Source organism: Pinus tabuliformis, chromosome 5_2 (genome assembly GCF_031772625.1).
Source record: "Pinus tabuliformis cultivar Carrire ecotype Pingquan chromosome 5_2, CPIR1, whole genome shotgun sequence".
In the NCBI taxonomy this organism is placed as follows: Eukaryota; Viridiplantae; Streptophyta; class Pinopsida; order Pinales; family Pinaceae; genus Pinus; species Pinus tabuliformis.
Window position 1 is genome coordinate 553,787,104 of NC_142306.1, and position 22,192 is coordinate 553,809,295.

At 37.7% G+C, this 22,192-nt stretch overlaps 1 protein-coding gene across 1 annotated transcript in view; it reads left to right on the forward strand.

Moving 5' to 3' along the window:
* LOC149160153 (Preprotein translocase Sec, Sec61-beta subunit protein) overlaps positions 1-13,395 on the forward strand; it is a 28,671-nt gene extending 15,276 nt beyond the window's left edge. The window contains exon 2 of the mRNA XM_089436640.1: positions 13,125-13,395. The gene's annotated coding sequence lies outside the window, so the exon portion shown is untranslated. The remainder of the gene's footprint in view (positions 1-13,124) is intronic.
* The last annotated feature ends 8,797 nt before the right edge of the window (positions 13,396-22,192 follow it).

The following is a 22,192-nucleotide window of genomic DNA, read 5'->3' on the forward strand; positions in this document are numbered from 1 at the left end:
TAGACATTAAGCCACAATTATACAATAAAGGAAAGTGTTGAAGTCTGCTCCTTTGTGTTGTTGCGTTAATTTACTTCAGAGTTGCTATGTGCTAGGCCATAGGCCATAGTATCATAGCAAGGGTTTCAGAATGATTGCGTGGAGGGTTGTTAAATGCTACAACTAGGCCTAGTTTGAAGAAAGAAGGACGCAGGTCTGTGTGGGCAGTTTTAAGGTAAGGGAAAAAGCTGATTTGGTTGGCTGTAGGTGACAGTTAGTGCAGCAACATGAATATATGGTGCAACATGATGATCTAGATGCAGCAGTTGGATGCAGCATGGAGTGAGAAGCAACAAGATGATGAGGTATTGCAGCATGCATTTGGATGTAGCTTAGTGCAATGAAGAGCTCAGCGTGGTGCAGCATGAGGAGATGCAGTGCTGTGATGGGTACAATCATGATTAGCGAAGCATGATGAAATGCAGCATAGTGATGATGAGTGCAACATGGTACAACACGGTGAAGTGCAGCATGATGACGAGATGCAGCACTATGATAGGTGAAGGAGTCACCTTGGAGAATCAGTTGAAGCAACATGTCTTCAATTGATCTCATGTATCATCATCCTAGGATATGATCTATGCTCTGATCTAGATAAGTAAAAGTGATGACTTTTGTAGTAAATATACTATCTCTCTCTCTTTGTTGAACTATTGACGAACATATAAGAAGAATTGATCAAGGGTTTCCCTACATTGGGGTTTGTCCCTAGCTAGAGCCACATCTTGTGTCCTCTTGTCTTGGCTTGTCTTTTGCGATTTATGTTTATGTTCTATCTGTAGTTTACTTTAATGCTGATGTGATTGCTAATCTGGAAAAGGTATCGAGCTAACTATGAAAATTGAAATAAATTGCTCTAAGCATAGAACATACCTAAACTTAACATGGTATCAGAGCTGAGGTGAAGACAAAGCCTAAGCAAGAGTGAAAGAACAATCACCGAAAATAGTTGGGAAAGGACAAAAGGATCAATGGGTTCCTCATCCCTCTTCAAATTCACCGAGGGTGAAGTCGGAGCAGAGAATATTATCAGAGTGGAGCAACAGAAGCTTCTGATGGCCTACCTAAAGATCACTTCTATGGGAAGTCCAGATCTAAGGATGGAAGGAAAGGCAGTTCGACTATTATGCGAAGGAGTGTCCAACTGGCAGGGACACATCACTTGATGATGATAATAATCATTCCAGGGACATCTTCAATGATCAGAGGAATGACAGGTAATGCAAGTCATCAAGGATATAGTCGACTCTTCAATGAAAGCAAGGAACCCCAGGTATGAAGAATCAAATGTTGTTTCTGATAAGATAAAGAAGTGTTATCTTGTATTGGCCCTCTCCTTCAGATTCTTTGGGAATCTGGCTTATTGATTGTAGTGCTTCAAGGCACCTCATCAGATAGAAGGGTTGCTCTCTCGAATCTGGGAGAGATGGAAACAATTATGGGATTATACTTGGAGCCGATGCCACCTATTCCGAAAAGGGTGTAGGATGTTACTCCTCAATTGAATGAGGGTAACTCAATTCATTTACAAAATCTCTTTTATGTACCTGATCGCAAGAAGAACCTGGTGTCCATTTCGACAATGGAAGTCAAAGGTTTTAGGGTGGCATTCATCGATGGAAAGATGACGACAGGGATGCCTAAATTCAAAAGGAGCATGAAGGTACATGTCTGAGATGTATCGAAGGAAAATCTCACAAGGGGACCATTCCCCTCATGTAGCAGGTCCACAGGTTTGGAACAACCCGAGGAGTTTGAGATTCATGATTGGGAATCTCATGTATACAGGTGGAAGAAATTTGTCTATGGCTTGAAGCAAAACACCTTGAGCATAGTATGAGAGCATTGATAGCTGTCTGATGAAGCTGAGATTCACTAGGAGTGAAACCGATCCAAACCATTGCTCGAAGGTTGTGGATGATAGACCTCTCATACCGGCACCTTCTGAGGACGACCTATTTCTGATAGGTGTAGACCCTCTCATTTGCAGAAGTAAGAGGGAGTTAGATTCCGGGTAAATTGCAAACCCGTGACTACCTTGAGGATCTTAACTTTAAGAAGTTGTATGGTGATGATGCCAGACCAGATTTGGGAAATGCCTCTGAGTTTCATAAACTCATCTGCATTGATGTTCTTTGTGAACTTCCGTCCGGATATATGTTTTGTAGTTAGCATGGTGAGCTCATATTTGGTTGAGCCTCACTAGATTGGTGCCAAGAATCTTCTGAGATATCTTCGGGGCACAATCTCTCATGGATTGAGATACATTGCCGGGAATATGAAGCTGCGTGATTATTCGAACGCTCACTGGGCAGGCAGTGTGGAGGATCGCTAGGGCACTTCTAACTGTTGGTTCTCTCTGGATTTTGCTTCGATATCATGGATGATCAGGAAACAGAAGTTAGTTGCTATAAGCACCACCGAGACTGAATACATAGCTACGAGTATGATCTATGTGAAGCTGCCTCGTTATGGAAGCTCATCAGTGAGTTGTTTGTACACATGATGAATACCACTGTGATTCTTTGTGACAACCAGGGGGGATTTGATTATTGAGGAATCCCGTATTCGATGGTTGCTCCAGCAGATAGACATCAGATACTACCTTATCTAGGATATGGTAAGTCGATGAGCGAGGAGGCTCCATCGCATTGAGACTGATGTACAGGTCACAGACACTTTGTCAAAGCCCCGGGGAAAGATCAAATCTGTGATTTTCCCGAACGACTTGGAGTCATTGAGAGACCTTTGTAAAAGGGTCCTGCATGTTGCATGCATTGAGCTTTAGGAGCTCTGGGGGGCTTGGGGTACTTACTGGAGCAACATACGACCACAGGGCGACTCACCCTCCCTTGGTGGTGTGCTATGTATAGGGTGACAGGTTCAACCTTTCCCTGTGATACCTCGTGGCGACTATGGAATAGGATGATTAGTTCTCTTGTGGGCCAGGATGATTAGTTCTCCTGTGGCAACTGTGGAACAGGATGATTAGTTCTCCTATAGGCCGAGATGATTAGTTCTCCCGTGGCGACTGTGGGACAGGATGATTCGTTCTCCTGTGGACAGGATGATTAGTTCTTCTGTCGAGGCATCCTGATTCCTACCCATGCAGTCTGGGACTCATGGGAGGCACCTCTCATCTGATCAATGAGCAGGGAAATGGGGTTAGGGACCATAGTAGAAATATCGATGGACGCATCGTTGTATCTAACGTACTCCCTATGCTAGGATGACCTCCATTGATCTGGGATCAATATGAGTGATTTGAGACACTCTTGTGATATTGATCTGGGATCAATAGAACTGACTTTGGGTTAGTAAGATGAAAATGACTTCGGGACAGTAGAGAATGGTATGAGACATTCTCGATCAATTCTTCTTCTTCATGGTTCAGTAGAGCAAAACTGAGCAGAGCTCAGCAGAGCAGTGCAGGGCATTGATGGCAGAGATAGTACAGTCGGACATATGGATCAGCGGATGGAGTTCTCCCTAGTTGAGAGGGAGTGTTAAAATTGGCAACTAGGGCCAAACTCCATGTGGGTCATCTTATTAATGGTAGTTGATATTTTTCTTGGATCCCTCTCATCGAGAGGTGTAGGATTGATCTAAAGATCATCCGATTCCGATAAGTATTCATGGAGATATGAATTTATTTGTGTTATGGGACAATTCGTCAAGGTCGGCCAACAACCAAATAAACCCCACTTGTGGTCAACAACCAAATAAACCCCACTTGTGCTCAACGTTTTAGTATAAATAAAGGAGGACTTCAGGTCATTTAGACACTCATCTTCCTGGTGATCTCTTCCTCTCCACTTGTCTTTGGGTTTTGGTGGGAGGAGAGACCTAAAGAGGATACATTGCCCTAGAGGATGCCCTATCCTATACGCTGTCATGAAGGAGACCTCTACGCTGCCCTAATGAAGATCAAGCTTTAGTCTTGGAGGAGATTTGGCCGCAGATCTAAGAAGCCCTAGCTGCAGTCAATAGGAGTTTTAATGCACAACAAAGTGAGCCCTAATTCGTGGCAAAGGGAAGGCTCTAATCCATAGTCAAAGGGAGCTCCGATACGTAACCCTAATCCACAGCAAAGGGAAGGCTCTAATACACAGTCAAAGGGAGCTCCAATACGCAGACGTATCTGCAGCAAAGAGGGAGCCCTATACACAGCCAAGTGGAGGCCCTAATCCACAGATCTAAGGAGCCCTATACGCAGCCAAGTGGAGGCCCTAATCCGTAGGTCTAAGGAGCCCTATACGCAGCCAAGTGGAGGCTCTAATCCACAACAAAGAGGGAGCCTTATATGCAGCCAAGTGGAGGCCATAATCTGCAGTTAGGAAAGGTCCTAATACGCTATCCAAAATAAAATCATATGCAGTCCAGAAGGAGCCTTAATATGCTGTTAACATAGGCCCTAATACGCTGCCTGAAATAGCCCTTATCCGCAGTCCTAAGGGAGCACTCATTCACTGTCAATAAAGTCCTAATTCAACAACAAATGCAACAATGTTTGCTGTAGGTGACTGTGTGTTAAAGGAAGCTGATATAGACATTAAGCCACAATTATACAATAAAGGAAAGTGTTGAAGTCTGCTCCTTTGTGTTGCTGCGTTAATTTACTTCAGAGTTGCTATGTGCTAGGCCATAGGCCATAGCATCATAGCAAGGGTTTCTTAATGACTGCGTGGAGGGTTGTTAAATGCTACAACTAGGCCTAGTTTGAAGAAAGAAGGACGCAGGTCTGTGTGGGCAGTTTTAAGGTAAGGGAAAAAGCTGATTTGGTTGGCTGTAGGTGACAGTTAGTGCAGCAACATGAATATATGGTGCAACAACATGATGTGTGCAGCATGATGATCTAGATGCAGCAGTTGGATGCAGCATGGAGTGAGAAGCAACATGATGATGAGGTATTGTAGCATGCATTTGGATGCAACTTAGTGCAATGAAGAGCTCAACATGGTGCACCATGAGGAGATGCAGTGCTGTGATGGATACAGTCATGATTAATGAAGCATGATGAAATGCAGCATATTGATGATGAGTGCAACATGGTACAACACGATGAAGTGCAACATGATGACGAGATGCAACATTATGATAGGTGAAGGAGTCACCTTGGAGAATCAGTTGAAGCAGCTTGTCTTCAACCGATCTCATGTATCATCATCCTAGGAGATGATCTATGCTCTGATCTAGATAAGTCAAAGTGATGACTTTTGTTGTAAATATACTATCTCTCTCTCTTTGTTGAACTATTGAAGAACCTATAAGAAGAATTGATCGAGGGTTTCCCACATTGGGGTTTGTCCCTGGCTAGCGCCACATCTCGTGTCCTCTTGTCTTGGCTTGTCTTCTGCGATTTATGTTTATGTTCGATTTGCAGTTCACTTTAATGTTGATGTGATTGCGAATTTGGAAAAGGTATTGAGTTAACTATGAAAATTGAAATAAATTGCTCTAAGCATAGAACATACCTAAACTTAACAGTGTTGACCTTGAATTTTCATTTGCAGTGTTGTTAATCAGACCAACTCATGGGCTGTGTTGCACATGAAGTGCCAACCATAATTACATAGAAATCGTGTTGAAAATAATTGTTGGCTAGTGAGGTTGAATGGGTTGGATATATAGAAAGCGATAGAAAGGAGAAGGTAAATATGCCCATGGTCGATGTGGCACCTATATGATGAATGTTGTCGAAATCACGACACTTCCATTCCTCATTGTATGTTGCTTTTGCCTGTTCACATTCAAGAGTCTCCTCTTCTCATCACTACATAGATGGTTCAAAAAAGGAACTTGTTTTCCAAAGGGGTTGAGGATTTTGTACTGAAGACTCTTATAAAGGCCTTTGTTGGCATCTGAAACGTGTAAGGTACATATAACACCTATATGATGAATGTTGTCGAAATCACAACACTTCTATTCCTCATTGTATGTTGCTTTTGCCTGTTCACATTCAAGAATCTCCTCTTCTCATCACTAAATAGATGGTTCAAAAATGGAACTTGTTTCCCAGAGGGGTCGAGGATTTTGTACTGAAGACTCTTATAAAGGCCTTTGTTGGCATTTGAAAGGTGTAAGGTACATATAATACCACTCATCATTGTTACCTTACAAGTGGGTTAAATCCATAACACCTATATGAGAGATGATAAAGAGGTCATGTTAAAAGGTAGCTATCAAAAATGAAATAAATCAAATTGTTGCCATGGTTGGTGAAAGAGTGATCATTCAAAAATGACGATGGCAATGGGCTCATGGAAAACATGCAACGTTCCACATAAAAGTTCACCTTTTTTGCTATTTCTTCAACCAATTAGTCTGATAGACAACATAGATTTGACACATCCATATAAACAAATAGACATTGTTGATTGCGTCTTGATACCATGACCAGATAATTACAATTATTTTCTTGATACAAGACACATCTTTCATTTGTGGCCACTTGTGTTACTTTTCAATCCAACAAACGCCATCTCCCGTCCAAGTCATGAAATACTAAATTATTTATGCTATAGGAGAGAAACATTTTGCTTTGACATTTATTTATTGTTCTCATTGCAGAAGCAAGTGCAGTGGTGAGATGTTGACATTTTGTTTAGCAAATTAAGATTAAACTCCACTTTCTTTTTGTAAACGTCTTCCATAAACATCCAAATGCCCACGTCGTACTTTCCTAAAATCTTGACATGCCCTCCTCCATGCAAATTGATGCCTTTGGATGTGTATGCAATTAATATTCCAACAAATCGATTGACAATGACCAATGATTTCAAGGATCCATGAGTTTAATCACCTCAATAGATTTAGATAGGGTAACACATGTAGCCTAGGGCTTCAATGTGTAAATGATTCACCCATAGATTTGTATGGAGTAAAAACTCATATAATTCTCAAGCATTTTTCATAATGATAAATGTTTGAGACTGACAATTATCAATTCTTGTGATAGAAGTGCACCATGACCAGGTTTCCAACCACCAACACTTCTAGCATAGCCAAATGCATGCACTAAAATTATTCTTAAAAGTTCAAATGCCAAACTCAAGATCGACAATTGTAGATAGCCTCGGTCTATCATTTAAAAAAAATAGAAATGAGTAAATATTGCATTAAATCGGCCCCCACTCACAACAAATACTTGAGAAGTCATTACATCTCATCATTTTCAGAGGATCTTTCAGAGAGGAGCTGTCTATCAAGACTAGATAGTTACTAACTAAAAAGACTACGATATCAGTCCTTCATACATAGATTTTGCAAAATTGAAACAACAAAAATGCAAATTTACAATAAGCTCCCATTACAGAGGAAAGAAGATATCTTCATCAACTGGTCTGTTCAAGTCAAAATGTAGATTGCCATAGGCTGGGCCTTGAACAGTGCTTGTAGAATTCTCATTCCCTGCAACGTTGCCATTGATTTTGAGATTCCCAAGTTGTCTTCTGATGACATCAATATCGTCTTTTTGACGAGAAGTTTTGAGTTTGAGGGACTAAAGCTCCTCAGTGACAAATGTTAGAAGATTATCTTACTGAAAAATTCACCATTTTAAGTCGATAATTTCCACTTGAAGAATCTCCAAAGGATTGTTGCTTGCGTTACTGGGAGAATTGTCAAAGGAGCTTGAAGAATTGAGACCGGAGGACATGGCTAGCAGGTTTAAGGGGCTGTCGAGAGGTGTCCAAGGGGGAGCAAAGACAATGCCCCAAAGGTGATTGCAGGCAGAAGAGAGGAGCGTTCGATGGGGTGAGAGGAAGTTACGGGTGTTAAGGGGAAGGGGAGCGAAAAAGTTCAGAGAAGTCCCAAATTGAGAACTAGAGTGAGAGTAGGGGGTGCCTGCGGTAACAGGTAAAGGGGGATGGAAGGGGGTGGGGAGGGCTAACCAGAACAAAGCATGGGGATGAAAATGATACAAAAAGATGCAAGATATACAAGACTGAACAATTCACCACATAATGATATTCAAGCTAGAATAAACCATGATGTGGGCACCAAAGACAAACCTTAAGACGCCCAAATCCATCGAACTGTTGGATGCTGAAGCCGTCCCACACACAGTGTTTGTTGTTGATCGCTGCAGAAGGGGTCTTCGAAGAGAGTTTCGCTGGAGTATTAAGTTGCAAGGGTGGGGGAGCCAAGGTTTCTCACCACCAAAGAAAACAACGTTGTCAATCAAGAGGGGCTCATTATAAAGCCATTGGGAACGATAGCAAGTGCACACCACGACTCTTGCAAAGGGAAGGGGTTTAGGAAAACTGTGAAGGCAAGGAAAAGGGGACTTCTATAGAGGATTTGGCAAGATAGTGATATGAGAGGGGCCAGATCAATCCATAAATTTATCCATGAGGAGACAACCCTCCCATGCTAATCCCATCTCATTGTAATTAAAACACTAAATGTTCGGTCGCTTCAAAGTCATCAATATGTAGGGAGGAGTAGAGCTAGGTGCCATGTATAGTACTTTGCAAGGATGAACATGAGGGATTATAATAGTGAAATAGGCTCGGGTAATTTTACCCTGGAGTTTTTCCTGTAGTAACTAATTTGCCTTTTCAGTACAACAACTAAAATTAATTTTCAATTATTTAATTTCCATTGTCCAGTGACACAATCAATAAGCAATTCGACCTTTCTAAAAAACTACCAAGTAGTAGAACCATAAATAATCCAAAAATGTAATTATATCAGTATAAAAACTGCTACAACTCACAATAATTAGAACTGTAAATCGTATGGTAAAGTTACGGATCCCGAGTTCCATGAAATCTAATGTAGAGTTCACAGATTTTAAATAGGTTCTTGTTCTATCTATATTTTCTGGAATTTTCGATTTCTTGAACCCAAATTCACTAGATTAGCCTTCACTCCTTTTACTGCGATGCTACTATTGTGGGACCCAAGACGGATTGTATTGATGTGTCTTCAAGTGTGTTCAAACATATATGAATCGTCAAACCTGATTTCACTCGATTAGCCCTTTCTCTATCACAGTGATTCTTTCGTTGTGGGGCCCATGTTGTGGAACAATACTGCTCACTGGACTGTATCAACGTGTTTCAAGTGCGTATAGCTTCGGCTTCCACAAAACTGAATTTATGCCACCCTTGAGTTAAGCTATGGATTCCACTCGCTTCATAACGGAATCTTTGGCGTGCCCAAAATTGGGATGATAATGCTATGGTAATTTGTTGAACAATCCAAGCCGACCTTGCCCAAAACTAGAGATTCACACCTAACTATGATTTCGTTGAGTAATCAAGCCAACCCTGCACTAGAGATTCACACTTCAATTGTCCTTTAAAGGATTCCGATTAGGCGAAATTCCTTCAATTCTCCCTTTGCAAATTCATATCAGGACAAGCGACAAAATTCCACATTGTCATGCCCCACGGATGACATCACTGTGGAAAAATCAAAACCAAAATCCAAGAGTGCTCGCGACCTTTCCAGATTCAAATTGTCGTGCCAGAACCAAATTAAAAGATATGCAAAGACTTCAATGTCTTTCAAAAGGATAATTCCTATGCCTAGAGTGCCTAATATCAACAGAAACTTGCTGTCGTCAATGATGTCCCTATGCCCAAAATAAATTAAGACTAATAGAAGCGTGCTCCCTCAAATAGAAGTCCTATGCCAAAACAAAATTAAGCCTCCAAGAATTTGCTGCCTCAGATAAAATTTTGCCCAGAACAAAATGGAATAGCAAGAAGGTGTCAACTAGGGTGGAATCTTTCACTTCACCATTGAAATTGACAAGAGAAAGGGGTCTTAAAACCATCAGAGCCTTAGGCTCAAGAAAAATCAGAGATAAATTGATCCACAATGATGATCCTAATTGAATTCAATCCTTCCATATTTATAGATTTCCTAGAGGGATCTCACCTTCCTAATCAATTTGAGTAAACTTTACTCCAAGCCCTAACTTTGGGTTTTTTCACCCAACTGCCCCAAAACTTGCCCCACAGTGGGAATTTTTGGGGTTTTCCCCTTTATCACTAACTACAGCCTACGGGGATTGATAGGCTACTTTGTTTTTTCGAGTGATTAAATTACTGAGAACATTACAAATAGCCTCCCAAGCATGAGATCCGCTTTCTATAGTCGCCACGACATCAACCTTCATGGCCTTTGGAGTTTTGGTTTTTTTATTTTCTCAAGTTCCAAAAATAATTCATTCGGGGGCGGATCCAGGGGGGAACATAAGCCATAAAATAGACATGACTAACTATGGTATTGGGTGTGACTCCTTGTTGCCATTGATTTCTTTTTGACCTTCAACCAATAGACAAGCTGAGTTTGTTTGGTATTCATCCTTTGAGTTTTGATTCTGGAAGATGTGAAATTAGAGAAAATGAGGAGAGGAGGCTAAGATCACAATTAATTCTTTTAAGGAGGAGATGATAGCCTCAGTCTATCGTTACCCTAGGAATAACTAGAGAATCCCATTCTATTCAAAGCGAAATGACATCGAGGGCGCCATGTGGAAAAGATAGATGTCTATGTTTGGACTCTTCCACTTGGTGTGTGACAAGTGTTGTGGGATATTGAAATTGAAACTTTCCATCTCTTATAGGTAGCTCTGTGTGTGGGCTGATCAATTTATTCCTTTCATGCACCTTTAAAACACTATTAAATCTGAAAACAATCATAAATTTGAGAAGTTGCATTCCACGTCGCATTATGCAACTTATGCATTTAGATATAGCCATTATTATGCTAAAAATGACAAAGGTGTCGTTGGTCCGACTTATGAATCTGTTGTCTTCCTTCTAAGCAAACTACTTTGCCATGATAGAGCGTTGCCACTTCCATCATCTCTTAATATGGTTACTAACAACAACCATACCATGCATATCTAGCACTCAAGGAAGTCAATCAAGGGACAAGGAATCACTGGATAAGAGTAAATTGTGTACACGCTATATGGGTGAGATTTTGTGATTATAGTAGCCTAAGAAAGAGGGGCCTCAAAAAGGATGAAGAGGGGCCTCAAAAAGGATGAAGGGTAGGTGTTTTGATTTCATCACCCAGTGTAGGTTTTTTAAATGACATAACAATGTTGCACTTTCAATCATGTTTACAATGATCATGGAATAAATTTGAGGCTACATGTCAAAAAAACTCGAGAAAAAAATGAGCACCTTAGAGCTGGTATTTTTTGAAGCACTTCAACTAGGAAATTATCACATTGAATTGTGAGCGAAAGAAATTCTTATTTCAATACTTTGCTATCTTCATCGATAGGATAAATCCTCCTTGTAGAGAATGGAAGAATGTGTAGTGATTGATGAGTGAAACAATATCATAGTTCTCAGATTAGGTTTCCAATGATAAATGTTAGATGTCTTTGTCATGGAGGATGGAGATCGTTTGTGGAATAATTAAGAGAGCGCACCAACATGTTAGCAAAGCCCTGCTGTGCATGATGCCACTTTGGCAATGGTTTTGTTTTCAATGTACACTGGATTCCTACCTTAACCATTTATTCAGCATAATTCTCATAATGGACATAGTTTTGATATTACACTTGTTTTGTCACTAGTATCTTCCATTATACCCATGGAAAAGTTAAATGAAATCAACCTTTTTAAATTTGTAACAAGTGATACTGAAAACACAATCAACATAACGTTGTTTGTGAAATAACACCTGCAACTTGAAAAACAACACGAGGGAATTGAAGGAAAAACCATAAGGAAGTACTTCGAAATAAAATCACCAGAATTTGATAATCTAAATATGATCACACTCCATTTCAAATTACATCTTCAAATAAACCATGGCAATAGACAAGGCTTAAGGAAACCCTGTACGACAAGGCTTAACCTGCCCAGCAATATTGTGCACCACATCATTAGTCAGACTGCAAATGTCACCCTCGTTCTCATTTGAACTCTATGCAATAATGAAGGACAATGCATATGTCACACTGAGAATTTAAGAAGAATCACTCTTACATTGTTTGTCAGTAGGACATGTTGTAACTTTTAGAAACCAATAAACTTCTTTCATATATATTTTCTTTGATTATGTACTTCTTATGTGAATAAATGCATTCTCTATATAATTTTCTCTGAATGCATTCTATAATTTCTCTTGTTTCTTAGAATACTCTTGATAACATTTTTACAACAATTTTTGTAACATATTTAAAGCACATTAGTATGCTATGTGTTACTAATGCAAAAACCATTCAGAAAAACAAGTATGTGTCTCGATGCCATACCATGATGTTATGGTGTTTGCAAAACAGAAGCTTGCCTACAGAAGGCGTATCTTGTATTCTTCATTCTTTAGTATAAACAGATGTTCCTAGTTTTTTGTTTTTTTCCTTCATATGTTCCATGTCACTTGTAATTTCTAAAAATGTATATACCAATATATATAATTGTGCCTTTAAAATCTTCTGGGCTCTTGATGCTACTAGGATTTACTCCTCAAAACACAGGCCTGTCACCATTTTGAGAGTTATAGTAGGTTGTCATCACTGGTTCTCAAATAAAATAATTCTAATTGCGACACTTTTTTATGGTTCTTATTAAAAATATTAATATGAGAACCTGCCTTGAATTACATCGGCATTCCCATTTGATTTTTTAGGGAGTATGCCAGTTCTCTACTGTGATATGGTTAATATAGGTATGTGAATCATGGACTAGATATAGTGGCAGAGTTTAGAAACATTAGGAAAATGAGGGATAAAATGTGATAAATTATGTTTGTACAGGGAAAAAATGATACGGAATTTGTATGAAAATGTATTTTTAGTTTCATATTTGGAATTGCACAATGAGTACACTGAATTTTCACAGATGATATTTACCCAATCGATCAAATAGAGAAGCTGTTGTGGAATGAGTTGACTCGATATAATGATCAAGGAATTCAGTGCACTTAAAATTTAGACCTTAAAATCAAAAGGTGGATCGGTATTCCTGAGTATATAAACATAATTATTTAGTTAGGAATTGTTATTTTTAACACATTAATAAAGATCATTATGGTTGGATTTTCAGTTGACATAGGTATATATATAGGTTTACTAGCTAAAAATTAAATTCATATGCCTTTTGCAGGTGGTGGTTCTCATAAAATCTACCAATTGATTATTTTCCTTCCAGTCCTTTTCATCAAACAGAAAGGAAATGTATATGCTTTGCAATTTTAGTAGGGAGATGGTTTTAGCAAGGCGAAGCAAGTATTTTCCTTCCGAATTTTACTCACAACATTTCATTACGGTAATGATCCCTTGAAAATAGTTATGTTCCTTTTAAGTGTATATCTTGGGGTTTTGCGGTGGTAGCTTTGCCTTTATCAACTAATCAGAACCAGGGTCATTTTCTCTTATGGAATTCATCTGTGCATGTGCTAATGAAAGTAATTTTTTATTTCTTCGTAGTTTTAGAAGTTAACAACTGTGTCATGACTCGAATAAAGCATCGAGAATTTTCAAAGGGGCAACTTTTGAATGTATAATCATTCTATCTAGAATCAAATTTTGTGTGGGTAGCTTTGATTTAATTGGTTGTTGAGAGTGTTAATTGATGATAGAGACATGAGCTTGGATTATATGGTTGTATTTGCATTCATAAATGGTTTGAGATTGAATATGTAGACAAGGATACCTTTGGGCGTTGTAATATCTTATGGTGGATGAGTAATGTTTTACCACAATCTAATGGTTTTACCATTACAAAGAGAAACTTAGTGATGATTTTGCCTTGAAGTGGTAGATTATCTTAAAAATGCGTAGCTGAACTAAAAATTAGCTATCAAAGAGAAATTGTGGGTTGGTGTTCCCTTGGAAACCGAGTGAAATGTCCATGAAACCTATTTGAAGTGGTCCGTGAATTGGTTTGAAGGACAAATTGTGGGCCCACAGGCTATTTTAACAGTTAGCAAGTTCCCAACAACATCTTTTTGTAGTTATCTTGCAAGCCAACAAAGCTATCTACTGTAGTTTCATTCTCAATGGACTTTGTTTCTTATCTTTGGCAAGAAATTTGTTTTTTTTTCTGTATTCGTTGAACTAGTAAAACTTGTATACAGTAGTGTACCCATTTACTCTGCCTTGGATTGTCAGGAACCAAGAGTTGTAGAAAGTTTTTCAATTTTTAGTGCAAACAAGTAGTTACGGGTATTCAGTTAATATTTTTAAATCAAATTTCTATATTAGTGTTTGAATCAGTGTGTATAATGGAAGATATCTAATGCTTTTGACATGGCAAAATATAGAAGATTACAAACCACCAGAGGGCTTATAAGCTAGGTCTATGTAATTGTCAATTTTTGGTATTTGAAAGAAGAGTAACAAATAAATAATGTTTCATCTTCATTGGCTAGTGATGCCTTGAAAATGCGAAAATTGATGCAAAGCCTTTGAAGCTTGTATTATCAGAGAGCTGATATTTGTGAAGAGAAACACATTTCGGATTTGTTTGCGGATAAGCATTCATGTCACGCACTACGTTGCTTAAGGTTTTGGAATTTTGAAATGGGTGGGTGGAAAAAAAAAGCGGGCACCCCAAAATTTCAGCCATCGATCTGTTTGGACTAATAATTTTTTTTGTCAAATAATTATTTTAAAATTTTGGAAAATAGGAAATTACAGGGAAAAATATAAATGTGTAGAGGGACATATTAAAGAAATAGAAATATTCATTGATTTGTAAGTTTTGGAATTAAAAAGACATAAATTAAAGAAAAAGAAATATACACTGATTTGAAATTTTAAAAAGTAACATAATTAAGCATGGATATGAAAAAATATTCAAAAAGTTAAAGAAAAAGAAATATACATTGATTTGAAATTTTAAAAAATAACATAATTTACCATGGATATGAAAAAATATTCAAAAAGTTAGTTATTTAAAATGATAATAGCAACACTGATTTGAAATTTTAAAAAGTAACATAATTAAGCATGGATATGAAAAAATATTCAAAAAGTTAAAGAAAAAGAAATATACATTGATTTGAAATTTTAAAAAATAACATAATAACATAATTTACCATGGATATGAAAAAATATTCAAAAAGTTAGTTATTTAAAATGATAATAGCAACACTGATTTGAAATTTTAAAAAGTAACATAATTAAGCATGGATATGAAAAAATATTCAAAAAGTTAAAGAAAAAGAAATATACATTGATTTGAAATTTTAAAAAATAACATAATTTGCCATGGATATGAAAAAATATTCAAAAAGTTAGTTATTTAAAATGATAATAGCAACACTGATTTGAAATTTTAAAAAGTAACATAATTAAGCATGGATATGAAAAAATATTCAAAAAGTTAAAGAAAAAGAAATATACATTGATTTGAAATTTTAAAAAATAACATAATTTACCATGGATATGAAAAATTATTCAAAAAGTTAGTTATTTAAAATGATAATAGCAATAAATTGCGTAACATAAAGTGTTGAAACATCTAAAAAATAGTGGTTTGATAGGTATAGTTCCCAAATTGTCCATTACAATTTTAATTTTGTGCGATATTGCCATTTGAACTAATAAAAATAGGAAGTTCCAAAATGTTGTAGGTTTAAAATATGGGCAATGTGTTATAAATTAGTGTTTGTAAATGTTTAAACCACTCATTAGATCAGCCTTGTAAATATTCGAAAACATTTATTAGAGCAGCCTTACAAATATTCCAAAACAATTTGATGGAGCAACATTGTCAAGCCTTGTATAAATTCAGCATTAGACATTTGTCGATTTGTTTCCTTGGCTTCTATTGTTATTAGATATTCACAAATGAATTCATTATTAAAACACAATGCGTGAACGCTAAATGACGATATCGTACACCAGAATTTAATTGTTCCATAAATTGATCAAATTTTGATGTCTCAAAAGTATCAAAGTTATAAAGCAACACATGATGTTGATGTTCATGGTCAAAATCAACATCGTCCACTCTTCTAACAAAGGCAACAATGTGTTAAATTTTGTTATTGTGTTCCTTGACTTTGATTGATATTTTTTTTTTAATTGGTCTACTCCTATATTGATACAAAAAGATATTACATAGAAAACACAATGCGTGAATGCTAAATGACGATATCTTACACCAGAATTTAATTGTTCCATAAATTGATCAAATTTTGATGTCTCAAAAATATCAAAGTTATAAAGCAACACATGATGTTGATGTTCATGGTCAAAATCAACATCGTCCACTCTTTTAACCAAGGCAGTGATGTGTTAAATTTTGTTAGTGTGTTCCTTGACTTTGATTGATATTTTTTTTTCTTAATTGGTCTACTTCTATATTGATACAAAAAGATATTACAGAGAGGCAGATGCCTCGAGAGTTCTAGCCATGGAGTTGGCATTCTTGCAAAAAACTCTTGACGTACTAACTAGAGAACCTGCGTATTGACTTACATCAGGATTTGTAGTATCTGAAAACATTAGATTCCAAATCTTGACAGTGACCATACCAAAACTAACCCAAACAGTGACTAAAAACTGACCCATACAGTGAACAAGACTGACTTGTGCACAACTAGCTCTTGGACAGATTCCAACATAAACATAAACGTAAACAGACACCAACATATAAGAGAAGGCCGCCCTCATAGTGGAGACCGACATATAGAATTGACAGAGACCTAATTCAGCGAGCTTACAAGCATGAAAACTATGTATCCAGAGGGAGTTGAACTTCTTTCTTCAGTAGCTGACCAAAAAACCAAAGGCGCAGACTAGTTCAATCTTCATCTGAGGTTGATGGTTGTTCTTCTACGATTCGGCACCCAAATTGATCTGAGTCTTTCGATTCAGAAGGATGGGCCGCAGAACTTGAAGGGTCACCTCCCGTTGGCGCGCTTGGGCCAGCATTAGCGTTTGTATTCATAATTGGCAAGCCGCCTGTGTCTCGGCGTTGGGAGACGTTTTGGTCTGCCATCCTATGTTCCAGAGGAGCCCCATGATTAACCTCCCCCGAACCCACAGCGTCCTCACACATTTCGATTGTCACTGAAACGATGAAGGATGAGTTTCCCAGAGAACAGGGAATGCGGAATCGGGCAGTATGCGAGTGAGAATGATGTGAGCAAACCTCAGTTGTCACTTGCCCTCTTCCCCTACCTCTACTTTGATTGATATTGATATTATTAGATTCTTGCAATTGAATTCAATGATGATTCATTGATGTATGAATCCAAAAGATAAAATCTTGTTATTAAAATGTTATAATACTACATGTATGAAATTTGCAATCATGCATTGATATTATTAGATTCGATTCTTGCAAATGAATTCAATGATGATTCATTGATGTATGAATCCAAAAGATAAAATCTCGTTATTAAAATGTTATAATCCACATGTATGAAATTTGCAATCATTCATGATCATGTTATATTTCAATTCTTGGGTGGATTGTGCATTAGACTACATTGGTTAAATGCTTAGTGCATGGTAAAATCCACCAAATATAGTATGAAATAGCTCATAATTTTCATTTTTTTGTTTGAAGGCTATTCGTTGAATGTGTGCATTAGGCTAAATTGGTTAAATGCTTAGTGCATGGTAGAAATCCACCAAATATAGTATGAAATAGCTCATAATTTTCATTTTTTTTGTTTGAAGGCTATTCGTTGAATATTTCTAATTGAAGCATATTCACCAAAGCTCGCTCTTCATTCACGGTGATATATGATCTTTATTATTGTGAATTAATGTCATTCAAGTATGTGCTAACAAAGATTATATGGAGGGTTGAAGTATCGTTTGTGCCATTTAATTTGGAATCATTATTATGGGCACCTACATGCCATTGTGTTATAGTGGTTTATAAATATTTAAGTGCTTTCCTTGAATGAAGGTAAATATTGTTCTTTACATAAAAACAATTTTTCCACTCTCCAAGACTTGAGCTTGTTTATAATAGAGAATGGAATTATGTGGACCAATTTTTTTAATTATTTGTGGAATGCGTAACAAAATAAAACAATTAAAGGATTAGTTGATAGGGTTTTTGTGCTTTGCCCTAGTACATCATGACTGTCCTATAGTTCATTTTATCTTTTGGATTAGGCATCCTCTTTCATAATATAGAGTGGAAGTGGGGCTAGTGAATGTAGCAAACTAAATACATTGTTCTCATATCAAATTTATGCTTTGAAAGTATGGAATTTGGTTATGACATCAATAATTTTTTTATTAAATTTGTTATGCACCAATTGTGATCTCTCTAAGAAATGAACTTGACATTGTTCACCATATTGTCAACATACTTGCACATTAACATATTTTTCTAAGATTAAGGGAATTTGAATTTGTGTTCTGGATCATCTTTGCAAATGGAGTTGTTAAATAGAAATGTCTACATATAGTGCATAGTTCATGTAGCTTTCTTTGTATTGATTATGATCCCTCCTAATAAAAGATTAATAGACTCTAACAACAATGGCTTACAAGGCCACACACTTCAATTGTGTCTTAAAGACAAGAACATGCAACATGTTTTTTACTTGCATGTTTTAGGGATTGCCTTTTGCATGCATACATAAATCACTAGATGCATGATTGATGCAAATAAGGCTTTGCTTCTCTCTTGCACACCCAAAATGATGTGTGTTAGATATGATATTTTTTTAGTGTCTTTGATCACCTAAGTCACCTGATAAGGGGATTCGGGATTCGTAGGATATGGGGATTCGAGTGTCGGATTCGGACACGTTGACCCCCCGGAATAGGACACGTAGGATTCGTTATATATATATATATATATATATATATATATATATATGTATATACATATATTTTAAAAATTAGATATTTCTTACACAAATTCTCATTAATGATACAAATTCATTGATTTCAAATATAGATTTTCATCTAGATGTTAGTCTTACTGTTTACAAAGTTAGTAACATTATAGCATCCATAGTACATACAAAATTCAAATATTTGCATAAACCCTCACAAACTTCATAAACCCTCCCAAACCTCATAAACCCTCATAAACCCTCACAAACCCTCACTCATAAACCCTCATAAACCCTCCCTCATAAACCTCATAAACCCTCACTTTTTTGGGATTCAAATCACAAAATCGGGACACGACCCGGATTCGATGGTGTCCTGTTAGGACATGTGGTGTCCCATTTTAGGATTCAAATTCCCATCGAATCGTGTTAGATTCGTGGGATTCGGACACGTGGCCTGTTTTGGACGAATCCGATTTCATAGTTGATCACATTTCTAAGAGTACGATTGTAAAAAGGAGTCCTAAAGATATGGAAATTATTAATTTCATGGATTAATAATTCAATATATCTTGTACAAAAAGTGCAAATGTTCTATTATATCCTTAGGTGCTTTAAATTGGAAACTTTTATCCATCATTTTCCCTTTACAAGCAATGCACTTAACAAGTGTGGCCATTTGGAGATGACTACATATTTAACAAGAATATTTGTATTTATTCAATTGTCTAACCCTTGCATCTTTCATTTTTGATGCATATACCCTATATCAACATTATGATTTTGCTTACCATTTCTTTATAATGAGGACTATTTGTATTAAATGCAATTCCATTCTACATTTTTTTAATAATTTTGATGGTAATCATTTGCAGATATCTATTTTTTTTTTTTAACAATGTCGGTTGCTATATTAATGACTGAAAAAAGAGGAGTCAGTTCTCCTGGAGTACAATATATACTTCTGGTGATTTGGATCAAAGGAGTTACAAAATGGGATCTCCCACTGATCCTTTTTCTGCTTGTTTTACCTCTAAAACTTCCTGAGCTACTATAGACTCTTACATATTGAAACAACCAAAATTTACATTTGCATAACATCTTTAATCTATTTCTATGTGGCTTATTTGCCTTGCTGTGGATTCCTTCGGATTTGGGTTCGGTTCTATCTGTTTGGCATTGGAAGCGCTAGGTGCTCCCTGATTCTTTTTGTCCATCATATACTGCAATATTGCTATGGATTCCTCAGCATGGCTACATCGGTTCGACAGATTTCTAAACTGCTCATGAAGAGAGGCAACCCTATGCAGAAAAAGATCTATCTCTGCTCTGTATTTGTCATTGATGGTGCGGTTTTGATCTTCCATTCTGGTCTCCAGGATCCTTAGCTGGTTCTCTAAGATGCGCTGTTGCGCCCTGACTTCCTCTAGTTCAGCTTGCAAGTCCGCACAGTGTAGGCAGTCCTCGGAGCGAGCCATGCTTGCTTCAGGGTTGTTGCGGTCCAAAACGCTCGCAACAGAAGAAAAAACAGAACACGGAGGAACACGAGCTTGCTTGAGAGCGCAGATAGTCAAACGGGAGCGGGGAGGAGCTGTCCAGAGGTTCTGATTGACGCAAATGGAGTAGGAACAGTTTCTAAAGGAAGAGCAACAGGTCGTTGAAGAAGACAAGACACAGAGGCCCTCAGAGAATAGATGCTCTCGGAGGCAGCAAGGAACAGAGCAATGGAGATGGAGATGTGAGGGATAATAAATAGGAGAAGATTGCATAAAGAGAAGGCGAGAAGAGAGCATGCCGATCACGCTGTGGAGATGGTGAATCTGCATTAAGGACTGGAAAAAATCCTGAAAGACTCTAGGATCGGGTCCGAATAGACGTTTACTGGCGGGATGTTGAAACTTTCAAAGACTTTGAGTGTTTTGCGAGTTTCATATCTGTCCCAAATCTTAATACCATACGCTGTCTTGCTAACGGTCCATATCTCATGATTCATCTCGATTCTGTCAGTGGTGCAGTGCTTGGCGCTAAGGGGATGTGACTGAATCATGGCAAGGGTTGGAAGGACTCGCTGGAGTTACAGTTCAGGATACCGATAGATCTTTCACATGCTCTGTTGGCACGCTCATCGGCCTTCTTATTCAATTTACGGAGAATATGATAATATTGGATATCTTCCATTGCCTGATGAAGGATTTGGTTGCGCCTGTTTATTTGCTGAAGGAGAGTGTTTGGTGTGTTCTGCTGATGCACCATAAGGCGAATGACAACTGAGGAGTCCCCGAATACCTTCGCCTTTTTTATTCCTAGCTTGCTTAACTGGATTAGGCCCTGGAACAGAGCTAATGCTTCAGCTCTGTTGTTAGAGATCTTCCCGAGACCCCATTCATAATGGAGAATACATTCTCCATTGGCATTACAGATCAACCCTCCTGCTCCGGCTAGACCCGGGTTTGACTTGGATGCCCCGTCGAAAAATAAGTGGAAGATATTACAGTTACATATACAGTTAGCAAATTTTTCTTCTTTTAATCTCAGTTTCCAAGTGCTGGCTTTTCCTTTAGTCTAAGCCTCCTTCCTGTGGGCTTCCTGAGCATTGGGATTGTTCTCCAAGATGTAACTGATTAAGTTTCGCTCCTCTGTGCTATAATTTGCTGCATCAATCTTGCCGGTGGTGTTAATTGAGATCGTTTCCAGTGCAAGTGTTTTAGCTTTGTGGTAGATTTTACGTATGCTTGAGCCTTTATCTTGGAAGACTTTATGGTTTCGAGCTAGCCAGATGTGCCAAAGTAGAGTGTGTGGGAGGGTGTTCCATACTCTCTTCACCAAACTACTTCTTTTTTCTTTCCAGGGGCAGTCTTTCCTCCATTTATATATTGTCTCTGCTATAGTGCGCTGGGGTTCCCAATTTATATTTCCTATTGAGGCCATTTTCTCCCAACAGCCAACAGCAACCGGACATTCTATGAATAAATGGTGCATCGTTTCCTCTGATTTGCAACAGTTCGGGCATCTGGATGGGCCAATAATGCCTCTTCTTCTTAGATTTTCAGCTGTTAGTATTTTACCTTTCAGTAAGAGCCAGATGAAGAATTTTATTTTTGGAGGAGCCTCTGTTCGCCATACTATTTTCCAGTGATTCCATATGCTTATTTGATAGATGCTATTACAGAGGTATTGATGACCAGCTTTAACTGTATAGCTTGTTCCAGATGCATCCCATCGAAAACCATTCATTTTGCCTTCTTGGATGGGAGCCTTAATGTAAAGGAGCATCTTCAGATAGTTGAGGTTAGGTTCTAAAGCATTAGGAAGCTCAGGAAAATTCCAGCCAATCCAAACATGGGAGAGGGAATCCCATCTTGAGATTTGAGACAAATGGTATAGTCCTCTATTGTTAAGGCAATTTATAACAGGA